General features: G+C 43.8%; 1 protein-coding gene across 1 annotated transcript in view; it reads right to left on the bottom strand.

The window, feature by feature from the left end:
* Window positions 1-12,669, bottom strand: part of CHST9 (carbohydrate (N-acetylgalactosamine 4-0) sulfotransferase 9) — a 120,539-nt gene extending 107,870 nt beyond the window's left edge. The window contains exon 1 of the mRNA XM_015427797.1: window positions 12,599-12,669. The gene's annotated coding sequence lies outside the window, so the exon portion shown is untranslated. The remainder of the gene's footprint in view (window positions 1-12,598) is intronic.
* Window positions 12,670-13,338: the final 669 nt, after the last annotated feature.

The following is a 13,338-nucleotide window of genomic DNA, read 5'->3' on the forward strand; positions in this document are numbered from 1 at the left end:
GTTAAATTTAGTTAGCCTCTGCTGTAAATAAAGCAGTTGGCGTAACACCTATTAATGCAATTAATCATTCCACTACTTTAGTAGGTGGATTCATAGCACTGGTGTTGTATTAGCTACTTTAGGTCACTTAGCCTGCAGTGATTTCCATGTTACGCTACATGCTCCTGTTTTGCGAACCTGCAATTTTACATTTCTGTTCCTATAGAAACACTAGTTGCATATAATTTGGTCTGATTTAGCTATTTTCTTTAGATAAATGTTCTTTTGCAAACATCTCCATTTGTATTTCAACTTTTAGCTTTGCCACCTAAAATGGACACATGCCCAAACCAGAGGTCTGCCTCAATCCTACTGACTAAAGGCCTTTTGCACATATGTCATCAGCTCCAAAGTGCAGTGATTACAATGCACTAACTAATACACCATGACAAAACTTGGGTCGGGATACAGTTCCTTTATTTTCTTCAGCATTTGCAAATGTCTTATAAGAAATACAAAACAAATGGATTCATTTGCTTTTGCTTCCTTATGAATAGCCCAACACTCCATATTAACAGCTGAATTAATCCAGGGATTTGTGAAACTCACTGCAGCAATTGTGCACTGGAAGTAGTTTTTCTGTCTGCCTACCAAGCTACAAATTTTTACAGAAAAATCTGCTGCCAGCTGCTTTCCATTCTTTACTTCACTGTTTATACCTGCTTTTTGTGTTCAAATACATTATGGCCAGAATCCAAACAATGGTTCACCTAGTTTCATGTGCCAAGAAAATTTGTGCTTCAAGAAGCAGTCCACTGCGATACCACAGCAAACTGCTTTGAAATGGTGGAGACCTTCCAAAGTACTTTTTTAAAGGCATAATGGTCAGAGGGTCAAAAAAGCAGAAGCCCACTGGGCATGCCAAAGCCTTTAGGCATGATTAAAATAGTTATATGGATCCCTGCCAAAACTGCCTTTGCCGTTTTAAACAATCATCCAAGTGAACTGAGGAATAAAACCTTAATAACACCAAACTGGTCTTTGCACAGAAATGGTACTCCAGGGACATTCAATAGTATTACTGAAGGTGATCTGGCAGGAAAGGGAAAATATCCTGAGAATAAAGATAGCGTGTCTACAGAATACTTGCTGGCATGACTGACAATAGAAAACCATCTCTCCGATCAAAGTGCAGCAGTTCCCATGAAAGCTATGGGGGTTTCACCAAGTACAGCCGCCATTTCAAGACACTGTTCCACTTAGATGGAATTGCAGGTTTATCGATAGATTCCTTTTTTAAATTACTTTTGTCGACAATCCTAATTAAAACATGAAGTATTTTAATTTTATTGTGTTTAGGCATAGTTTTAATTAAGATTCACACACTTCAGGCTCAGACTATTTGCACACTAGATGTAGCTTCAGAGCTATTATTCTACATAAGGTTTCAAAAAGTGCCAGCCTGATTAATTAATGCAGTTAATGCAATGATTTGTGATCTACAGCTAGTGCACATAAACTTTCATTAAAGCCACCACTATGACACCACGATAGATCATTTCCTTCTGTGTCAAGCACAGCATGAGGTAACTTTTCCATTAGAATACTCTGCAAGAATTCTCTTAAGTTTATGCCATTAGCATCCTGGGGAGAAATAGGCATCTTGGCTTCTCTTTTCCACATACAAATCCCCAAAGCCCTGCAGTCCTTAATCTTGTCACCTGGGGATCCACCTCACTTGACAAATTGACACAAACCTGTGAGAACTCTAGGGTTCCGTTACTAAGTATCACCTATGCTCCTATGAAGGAGGAACAAACAGAAATATGGAGAAGGAAAATTTGGGCTCTTACTAAAAGATCACTGTCATAAAACCTTCAAGATCAATCAAGACTATCATGATTTTCAAATATCTGAGGTTGGGAACACTAGCACATAATTCATATATTACTATTCCCAGGGGTCAATTCCTGCAGGAGCGCACAGGAGCGGAGCTCTGGCAGTAAAGAGCCCAGGGGGCGGGCACATGCAACAAGCCCTGCCCCCTGCTCCCAGCAGCCAAGAGCCACAAGGAGCAAGAAGCAGGCAGGTAAGTTGCAGTGGGTGTTGCCTTCTGACACACTTCCGGTGATGTCAGGGAATGTGTGGCATATGCAAATAAGTTATACTAATGAGTTATGCTAATGAGCTCCTGAACCTCTTTTTCTACGAAATGACCCCTGACTATTCCTAATATTCCCCCTGGAAGGCCAGATAATGAAACTGAAGCTCAAATACTTTGGCCACCAAATGAGAAGGGAGCACTCACCGGAGAAGACCCTGATGCTGGGAAAGATTGAAGGTCAAAGAAGACGGGGACGGCAAAGGATGCGATGGTTAGACAGTGTCATAGATGCAACGAACATGAAATTGAGGCCTGGCGGGAGCTGGTCCATGGGGTCGCGAAGAGTCGGACTCGACTGTGCGACTGAACAACAACAACAAGGGCTTGCTCCCCCCTGGCCAGCTGAGGGGGATGGCAGTTAGGGTTGCCAGATCGAGGTTGGGAAATTCCTAGAGACTTGAGGATGGAGCCTGGGGAGGACAGGGACCACCTTCCAAAGAATTCATTTTTCTCCAGGAGAACTGATCTCTGTAGCCTAGAGATCCTCAGTTCCCAATTGGATGCTGGCAACACTAATTCCACATGATATAGTTTCTAAAGGGGAGACCAGCAACCAGATGGACACTTCTATGCTCCTAGAGGCACAAACTGGTTGGACTTAATCTACATGCCAACACTCACAAAAGGATGTGTAAACTGCCTTAACTACTCAGTGAAGCAAGATATCATTATTCTTCTTACACATCTGAGAACCTGAGACTAAGTATTTTATTCTGCCATTCTTTCATGCCCTTCTGTTTAGCCAGCTAAAAACTGATAAAAAACATGTAATTAGAAACACCACAATACTAAAATCCTATACAAAACAACTAAATTCAAAGGCCTTCTGGAAAAAAAAGCAAAATTTATGCTGAAAGGCCTGTGGAGATGGCACAGCTCAGGAGGGCAGAATTCCTTAAGTAAGCAACAGCAGGTGAAAAAGTCCTCTCCCTGGGCTCAGTCTCTGATAACAAGGGTTCCCACAGCAAGGCCTCACAGTTCAGGCAGATTGGTAAAGATGGAGACAAGAATCTCGGCCAAAGTCAGAAACTGAACCCAAGTGTAACTCTCATGCTGAAGTATTCAGCTACACAAACACCCTTGCTAAATTGCACTCTATATAGACAGACACTCTCTCCTGTGCTAGTGCTTAGAGCTATAAAAGTCAATTAAGAGAAATATGCTTTTGTTGACCTGTGAAGCATTACAACTATTAAAACGAAGTACAAACAATGGAGCAGAAGGCTTGCTGCCAAGGGAGTGTGCACAGGCCTGCAGCCCAAAGGTTCTTCTTTGTATACAATGCACTAACCTTGCATTACAAAAGTAACTACTAACAGCACAGACCTACATTAGTAGTTCTAAAATGGTTTCAGGTAAGGAATGTAAATGAAATCATCATGTAACTTTTAAGATCTTGCACTCCTTTTGAAGGTCACTTGGACATCTCATCTCATACATTACTGGTTTACTGTTACTGGAGATAACAATATCCCTAGTATTATGTGAGTGGAAACAAAAGAATAAAACCACAAGTAGCACAGGAAAGAAGGAAAGCGAAAGGCAAAGGCGAAAAGGAAAGATTTACCCAACTGAATGCAGATTTCCAGAGAACAGCAAGGAGAGATAAGGAGGCCTTCCTGAATGATAAAGGACAAAAACGGTAGGGACCTAACAGAAGCAGAAGAGATTAGGATAAGATGGCAAGAATACACAGAAGAACTATACAAGAAAGACCTCGATGTCCTTGACAACCACGACGGTATAATCACTGACCTCGAGCCAGACATCCTGGAATGTGAAGTTGAATGGGCCTTAGAAAGCATTACTAACAACAAAGCTAGTGGAGGTGATGGTATTCCAGCTGAGCTATTCAAAGTCTTAAAAGATGATGCTGTTAAAGTGCTGCACTCAATTTGCCAGCAAATTTGGGAAACGCAACAGTGGCCACAGGATTGGAAAAGGTCAGTATATGTTCCAATCCCAAAGAAGGGCAATGCCAAGGAATGTTCAAACTATCGCACAATTGCACTCATATCACACGCTAGCAAGGTCATGCTCAAGATCCTACAATCTAGGCTTCAACAGTACGTGGATAGAAAACTGCCAGAAGTACAAGCTGGGTTTCGAAGAGGTAGAGGAACTAGAGATCAAATTGCCAACATTTGCTGGATTATGGAGAAAGCAAGAGAGTACCAGAAAAACATCTACTTCTGCTTCATTGACTATGCTAAAGCCTTTGACTGTGTGGATCACAACAAACTATGGCAGGTCCTTAAAGAGATGGGAGTACCAGACCACCTCACATGTCTCTTGAGAAACCTGTATAAGGGCCAAGAAGCGACAGTTAGAACCGGATACGGAACAACTGATTGGTTCAGCATAGGAAAAGGAGTACGACAAGGATGTATATTGTCACCTTGCTTATTTAATATATATGCAGAGTACATCATGCGAAATGCTGGCCTGGATGAATCACAAGCGGGAATTAAGATTGCTGGGGAAAAGATCAACAACCTCAGATATGCAGACGATACCACTCTAATGGCAGAAAGTGAAGAGGACCTAAAGAGCCTCTTGCTCAGGGTAAAAGAGGAGAGCGCAAAAGTGGGCTTGAAGCTCAACATCAAAAAAACTAAGATCATGGCATCCGGCCCCATCACTCCTTGGCAAATAGAAGGGGAAGCTGTGGAAGTAGTGACAGACTTCACGTTCCTGGGATCCCAGATCACCGCAGACTGTGACTGCAGCCATGAAATTAAAAGACGCCTGCTCCTTGGGAGGAAAGCGATGGCGAACCTAAACAGCATGATAAAAAGTAGAGACATCACCCTACCAACAAAAGTCCGCATGGTCAAAGCAATGGTATTCCCAGTAGTCATGTATGGCTGTGAGAGTTGGACTTTAAGGAAGGCCGAGTGCCAAAGAATAGATTCTTTTGAACTATGGTGCTGGAGAAGACTCTTGAGAGTCCCTTGGACTGCAAGAAGATCAAATCAGTCAATCCTAAAAGAAATCAACCCTGACTGTTCCCTGGAAGGCCAGATAATGAAACTGAAGCTCAAATACTTTGGCCACCAAATGAGAAGGGAGCACTCACTGGAGAAGACCCTGATGCTGAGAAAGATTGAAGGTCAAAGAAGATGGGGACGGCAAAGGATGAGATTACATTACATTACACTTGCGATTTATATACAGCCCTATCCATGAGGCTCAGAGAGATTTACAGACAGGTTTACAAACACACAATTTTTTTTAAGATGGTTAGACAGTGTCATAGATGCAACAAACATGAAATTGAGCAAACTTCAGAGGACGGCGGAAGACAGGAGGGCCTGGTGTGATCTGGTCCATGGGGTCACGAAGAGTCGGACTCGGCTGTGCGACTGAACAACAAATATTCTTCATTTGATCTGCATAGCTAAACAAGTGAAGGCACAAGTTGATTTTTTTTAAAGTTGGATTATTATAGGTATTTGTAGTTTTATTCCTCCCACCCACTAAGTTTACAGCTGAACAAAAAATTTTACACAAATACCAGGGATACTCACCTGAAAAATATTTACAACTTTGAAACTGCTTAATATTGTATTAACAACGGCATCCAATGAAAACCTTCCATGGCAAAATTTTCCACACCATATCTCTGTGTTGCAGGCAATGAATAAGATAGAAAGAAGCTGGTAGGTTTGCTGGAACAAGCAATGATAGCATTACCAAGTGGCTAGAAACTCTGAGCAGACCTTGACAAATTTTCTTTAGATGCAGAAGCCAGCCCAAAAAATTAGGTGCCAGACTCATTTTCAGTCTTCAAAGCTGCATATATTTAATTACCATATTTAAAATTATGGCTGCCAAAAAAATTAATCCTAACCTCTTCAGTTTCATGTAATTTTATTAAAGCTATGGCAAAAGCACTGTATATAAATATAGGGATGGCTCTGATTGTCATCACTACAACAAAAAGCCAACCCCTAGCTCCTATTTCTGATAATTCTATTATTGATTTAAAAGATTCATTTAATTGAATATTGGAGCCAGTATAGAAAGCAACTGGTTAAGAAATGAATTCATCGACCACCACTGAATGGTGTAAAGTTAACATATAAATAAGCAAGGACAAGTGCTTCATGGACATGTATTTTTGTGCCATGAAATATTCTAGCAGTCGCCACCACATAAAGAATCCTAGTTCGATGTATGGTGTAGATTAAAGAGTTGTAGTACCCTTCCTATGAAGAAACTGTGAAAAAGCTGAAATCTGAAGAGTCTGGGACTTTTCAGGTGTGTGGGGGGAAATAGTTAAGGAGAGACACAATAGACGTTTATAAAATTATGCATGAGGTGCAGAAAGTGACTAAAGGTAACCCAATGATGTGCAACTGATTCAGGATGGACAAAAGGAAATACTTCTTTATGCAACAAGTAAAGTTGTGGAATGCACTGTCAGTGCCATATGCATAGACAATTTTAAATGGGGTGAGACAGAAATGTTACTCGCCATCCTTATCCCCTATGATTTTCACAGGCAATAAACCACTGAATACCAGTGCTAGGATGCAAAACCAGGAGAAGGCCTTGGCCTCTGTGTCCCATTTGCTGGCCTTCCAGGACAACTGCTTGGCCACTGCATGAAACTGGTTGCTGATCTAGATGGATCACTGCTCTGATCCAGCATGGCACGTAACCAGATGTTTTGAGACATACCAAAATGACTGAAGGGTCATTTCTGCAACAGTAATCGCTTATGTTTGTCGAACATCAATTTTTTAGATGTGTGTATGGGGGCAATTTGTGCTGATTCTTCCCTCTTTCTGCAGGACTCCACTTCATTTATTACAGTACAGATAAAACAGAGAAACTGAATGCCTTTTCTAAAACTGTTCTCTAGCTTGAAAAAATATTTTATTGGAATCTCATTCATGCACAAAAAACAGACCTCCCTGCCCTGTTCTGTGTTTTCCTTCTTTCCCCTAATTTAATATTTTCCTCACTGTGCTAAACTCTATCCGTTTCAAAATTGTTTGCAATTTATTGAGAGAATCAAGGGAGAATCAGATGTCAATATTTTACTTTCTCTTTTCTAACCAACTTTTCTATTAACCAACAAAATACTTGAGCCAAGGCTCATTTGAATTAGTCCCTCTCAGTCTTGGAAGCTGTTTAAAAGCAGAGAGTACCTCAGAAGATAAATACTTCAGCCATAATAATAGGGATCCCAAGTCCCCCCGGGGGGCGGGGAAACCCCCGCCCCAGAGGCCCGTTCCCCGGCGCCACCGGATCGGGCCCCGGGGGGAACTCCACCCCGACATGCGCGTCACCCGGAAGTGACGCGTGCCTGGTGTCCTCCTGTCACTTCCAGGTGATGTGCGTGCGGCGCGCACACGCACAAGACGCCAGCCGGGAGCCCACCGCTCTCGGCGAAGATACACTTGGCAACCCTACATAATAAGCAACTGCAGCCATGCCTTGGTCATTTGGGGTTAGAAATTTGCAAGTTGAATCTTCCAGACAGAATCAAGCCTCAAGAAGTTTCCTTTCCTACTACTAGGATCATGTCACTCCTATTTGTCTCCATATTATACTGCATTTGTGAAGAACACCAACAACTATAAGTTTTGTAAACAGGAAAGCGGCTTCACGGTAGTCTATAATAATTTCTGTCAGCAAGAGAGTTCATCAAAGTTTGATAAAGAGTTTAGCACAGTGAGGAAAATATTAGGGGAGAGAAGGAAAACACAGAACAGGGCAGGAAGGTCTGATTTTTGTACATGAATGAGATTCCAATAAAAGATTTTTCAAGCTAGAGAACAGTTTTAGAAAAGGCATTTCAGTTCCTCTGTTTTATCTGTACTGTAATAAATGGAGTCCTGCAGTTAAAGGGAAGAATCAGCACAGCCCCCATACACACATCTAAAGAACTGATGTTCGACAAGCATAAGCGATGATGACTGTTGCAGAAATGACTATTCAGTCACTTTGGTATGTCTCAAAACATCTGGTTCCATGTCTAAGGAGATGAGAAGAGCTGGATCAGACCAGTGATCCATCTAGATCAGCAACCAGGTTCATGCAGCGGCCAACCAGTTGTCCGGGAGGGCCAGCAAATGGGGCCAAGGCCTTCTCCTGATTTTGCATCCTAGACTTACTGCGGCTGCATAACTGATCAATATTTTAACTGGGAATGCTATCACTCAAAACTAAGCACCCAGATCTAAAACATTTTAAGCCACCTGTATGTAGACTACATCTTTCAGACATTTTCTTTAAAAAGACTGAATAAGAGATATTGCTGGCTAGACTCGGTTCTGACTTTTGAGGGGGGTTTTTATTGAGTAAGTACCTGTCAACCTAATTAAAGTTCACATTTCAAGAATACCTCAATCAATTCAATCTACATAAATGTGCATATACATACCAAAGCATTCTGTCTTTGAGGCTGCCCGTGTGTATGTTGCACCATGTACTACTGAGAAGAGACACTTTCTCCTTATAGCAGAATAAATACCTCTTCTAAATGAGCACCATCTATCTACGCTTTTAATTTGTTTACACTTGCTTTAAACAACTGCTAAGTATGTTGCCCAATTAACCAGGGCATCCTTTAGGCAATCAAAACCTTTTTTTTGGGGGGGGGGAATCCCTTTAGCTGACCAAGGCTGCAATTCCTATGACACTTGATTGGGACTAGATCCCACTGAAACATGGCTTAACTCCATGTAAACACGAATACAGACTGGCTACCCTTAATGTGCTACGAAGTCATAACTATGATTGTTATCCTGACCTGAACTGCCCAGGCAAGCCCGATCTTGTCAGATCTCAGAAGCTAAGCAGGGTCGACTCTGTCAAGTACTTGGATTGGAGACCTCCTTGAAATACCAGAGGCAGGCTTTATTCAGCTACCTCTCTGAATAGCCTCCAGGCCCCAAGCAATGCTCCCTCTAAGCTGTGGAGTCTTGTGAGCAAAAATTCTACTTTGTGAGCTACTGGCATTAAAGTTGTGAGCAAGCAATTTGGCTACTGCATAAATTAGTTTGCTCTGGAGCCATCCTTCCTGAGCTAAGACAAGACTCTGTGAGCCGGAGGCTAAAAGACTGTGAGCTAGCTCACACTAACTCAGTTTAGAGGGAACACTGGCCCCAAGTAGGGGTCACTCACCAGAGGTCGCCATGACTTCCAGGTGCACACACACTCACATGCATATACGAAAAATACAAAAAAAAAAATCCATGCTTACTCAGACACAAATCACACCAAATGTGACAGGATTATTTCTAATAAAGTGTTTTTAGGATTATATTCTAAATGTTGCAGCTCCAGTGAAGACTAGTCTTCAAAGAAGCCATCTGTGTCTGCTCAACTGAATGGCTGCAGGCCAGCCAGCATTCTTGCTTCTGCATAAGCTGTGGACATATACTCTGCACAGGTGCACAATGTTGTAGCTCAGGCTGTGAGGCAGAACTCTGGCTCCTGCACACATGTCTGTGTTAAACGCAGGAGAAGTAGCAATTACTCTGCTCCTGCTAGGCAAGGGCTGCTCATTTTGACCATGCCTTCCTGCCCCCTGCATCCAACATAAGATTGCTGCCCTGGCTGAGCTGTGCAAAAAGAAAAGAAAAGATCACTTCCTTCTGAGTGTGCAGGGGGGGGGGAGGCAAGAGAATGAGTGTCTCCTTCTCCCCTTCTTGGCTGGGCTGAGTGCAAAGACAATGCCAGCAGCATAGCTTTGTCTTAATTTCTCTGCTCTGCCTAAAGCTAAATTGGAACTCGGAAGTTTCTATCTAGCTTCCTTTCTAGGCAAGAAGGGCAGCAACAAGAGCTAGCTGCAAACTGGTTTGGCAGTAATAGAGAAGGAGCATACGTAGCAAAGATCAGTTCCGCCACGTGCTTCCATGGCTCTCTGTGCCTTTCCTTTCTGTGACCACTTGCCTTCTCTGAGCTCAAGTCTCTCTCTGTCTCTGTCCATTCGTATGCAGGTGTACTGCCTTTATACACATAACGTCCCAATGTTCTCTGTGTCCATTGTGTCCCCTTGTGCTCTGTGCATCATCCTTTGTGCCCATTATTCTACTAACTGTATTTTCTCTGTGTGCCTGTCCCATGACTTTTGTACTATCATTTTTAATGTACTTTGTGTGTGCCACTGAAACTTTTTAAAAATATACACAGCCAATCAGATCTCCAATGGCCAGTCAGATGCCCTGCTGGATAAAAGCCCCACCTGGTCACACCCACTTTCTGAAAACACTTGGCAGGCACCAGGAAAAGTGTCAGCAGGCACCATCGTGCCCATGGATGCCATGCTGGGGACCCCTGCCCTAGGATGTGTGATCAGGCAAGTAGACAAGTAGTGGTCCTTGTTATGTACGTGGATCGCCACCAGGGGACATGCAGGCGCTTGGCTCCTGGAACAAAGGAAACTTTGGATCCTGGTTCCCCGCCCCGCCCCAACCAATAGCCACTTTGGCGGGACATTCAAACCCTACAATGGGAATAGGGGGTGCTGGGTGGATATGAATATAGTTGGCCCTGTCGGGCCGTTATAGTTAGTCTTAGTTGGAGTGAAGTACAATAAACGTGTGCAAAAGCATGTCGCCGTCCGAGTCCTCCATGCGGCGAACCCAGTACTTTTCAGTCCTCCTCTTTTAGTCTAAGCCTATTGCTTCTCTTGAGTTCAGTGAGACCTATTCCTAGATATATGGGTACTTCACAAACAATTCTGCCTACATTTAAGCACTTTATTAGGAAGTAAATTTCACTGAACTCAGTAAGATTTACTTCTAGATAAGTATGTATACAATCAGGTAGATCAGATACTGTCTTTAAGATCTCCTGCAAAAGAAGGTATGAAGGTGATGGCTGGAAAAATGGGTACAAATAGAAACATATTTGCCATCATATGAAGATATAAGTTGTGTGTGTGAAAACGACTGAATAAAGCCCGGTGGGAGAATGCAACTAAACATGCAAGGTGCCTGACATGTCCATAACTGTCATTCCTTTTAAAAAATTCTGGCAGAAGACTTGCTTAACGTTTCATAAGACTCCATGCTGCAGACCTTACAAAGCAAACTTTCTCTTACAGATTTTTCACCCTGTTTTAGTCACTCTGTTATTCTGAAATGCTGTAATTGGTATTATACACACACATTTACCACACAATCTGCATTCTTAGAAGCTGTGTACTGTGCTTTTCCCACTAACCTTTATGGATCTTGGAGCCAAAACTAAAGCAACAAGCCAAGTAAGGTCAACCATCATCACAAACAAGATTTGTGGCCCTCTTAAGGTTTCAAAGTTTTTAAGTATATGAACTAAAATCTGTAGAAACTGCACACAGACATAATCTTGATTTGTTAATTTAAAGTATTATACACAAATAATATGGACTGATGAAAAACCCCAGGGTGGGGTTCTCCCAAGAGCTACAGTAAAGGACAAGCCAAAAAGTTACCTAGTGGATCATTTGGTATTCAAACCATTTAAATTATGTAATTGTACAATACATTTCAAGGGATCCTAGCACTTCATATGCATTATTTCAGTAAGTAATTTATACAATCCTGTAAAGCCAGTCAACACCAATCACATTTTAATCCCACTTTTCTTCCAAGGAGCTCAGGATCGCATACATGTTTCTCCTCTGTCCAGTTACTGATCCAGTCACCCATAAAGCTTCAAGGCAGAGCAAGGACCTTTTCCTATTTAACACTGTAACCACATCACCACAATGGCTCAATTTTGTCAGTGTTACATTAGGGAGAGGGGAGGGGGGAGCACACTAAGAGAACCTAAACTGCCTTAGAAAAAGGCACCAGACAGAGTCTCAGAAGCCTTTCTTGTTTTGGTTCCTCCCAGGGAAACAGTTTGACTAGGGCCATTCGCCGACCTGGTGATGAACGTACTGAAGCTCAAAAAGTCTCGCTTTCGAGCGTCAAAGCACACTGAAGAGGTTGCCTGTCTTTCTTTCCATTTCCACAGCTGTGCGAAAGGCAGCAACTCAACAGGTCTACATGAAAGGTAGGGGGGGGGGGGGGGGGGGGAGAGAGAACACCACTTTGGTGGCAAGAAACGCAGCCCACGACCCGGGCAGAGTCTCATGTGGCACAAACCGAGCGAGCGAGCAGAGAACGAGTTCCGACATGCTGAGAATGGGGCGGGGATGTCTCCACCAAAACCTTCAGCGTGAGCAACCGCGTGGCGCACCTCAGCGCTTCCCTCCCTCGCCCCCATCCTGGACGGTCTTTGGGGGGACTTCACCTCCCCCCCCTTTGTCAACTACAGCCAGCCGCAAGGGAGCCTGCAGAGTTTACTTCGCAGAGCACCAGCCCCCGCGACTAGGGAGGGAGAGCGCGATCTCCGCAGGAACCGACGAGCCCCGGCACTCTCCACGCCCAGGAGGTCCTGCGGCGTCTTTACTGCGCGCCCAGCGAGACTCTTCCGCCCCACGCCCCCCCTTCTCCGCCAGCTTACCTTGCGGACCAGCCCGAGCCTCGCTGGGGAATGGGATTCCCCCGACGCCGCTTCCACCGGAGCCCGATTCGGAGCCCCGCCCAGTAAACTTCCCAGCCTACCCCAGACGGGGCGGCGGCTCCTCTAGGCGCGCTTTGCAAAAAAACCTTCCTGCTTCGGCGCCTCTCCTGCCCGGGTGGCCGCTCTTTTACGCTCCTGGAACGAATGCCGTGAGCGGCCCGTGACTCTTTCCACCCCTGGCCGGGGAGCGAGGCGAGCCTCTTTTGAACACCGTCCTCGTCTCCTTCTTCTGTACAGTAAGAATCGTAGCGGGGCTGCAAGGCCCCGCCTTAGGAGCACTGGGTTTTTCTCCACCACCCTCCCCGCACTCTCGTGTCTTTACGAGCCAAATGATAGGCAGCAATACCACAGGTGTATCCTGGCTCTCCACGCTTGCAGAAAAAGTCACCTCAATAGGGTTTCTGCTTGTCGCGGGCTTGTTAAAGGTGCTGAAGCTCTCTTTCGCACACATACACAGGTAATCCCAGGACGGAAGAAGTAGAACAGTAAAATATCAAGACTTTTTTTTTCTTTCTCACATTTAACAGTTTTGCAATGCACTAAAAAGGGAAAGATTTGATAAATAAGAGTTGAATGATAAAAAAAAACTGCTGACGTCAGGGTCTCATTTGAACCGGAGGAGAAGAGTCTGATCGACTCACTGCAAGAACTGACAAAAGCCTATGTGTGTGTGTGAGCCT

This window comes from Gekko japonicus, unplaced genomic scaffold, assembly GCF_001447785.1.
Source record: "Gekko japonicus isolate JY-2015 unplaced genomic scaffold, Gekko_japonicus_V1.1 scaffold533, whole genome shotgun sequence".
Taxonomy (NCBI): domain Eukaryota; kingdom Metazoa; phylum Chordata; class Lepidosauria; order Squamata; family Gekkonidae; genus Gekko; species Gekko japonicus.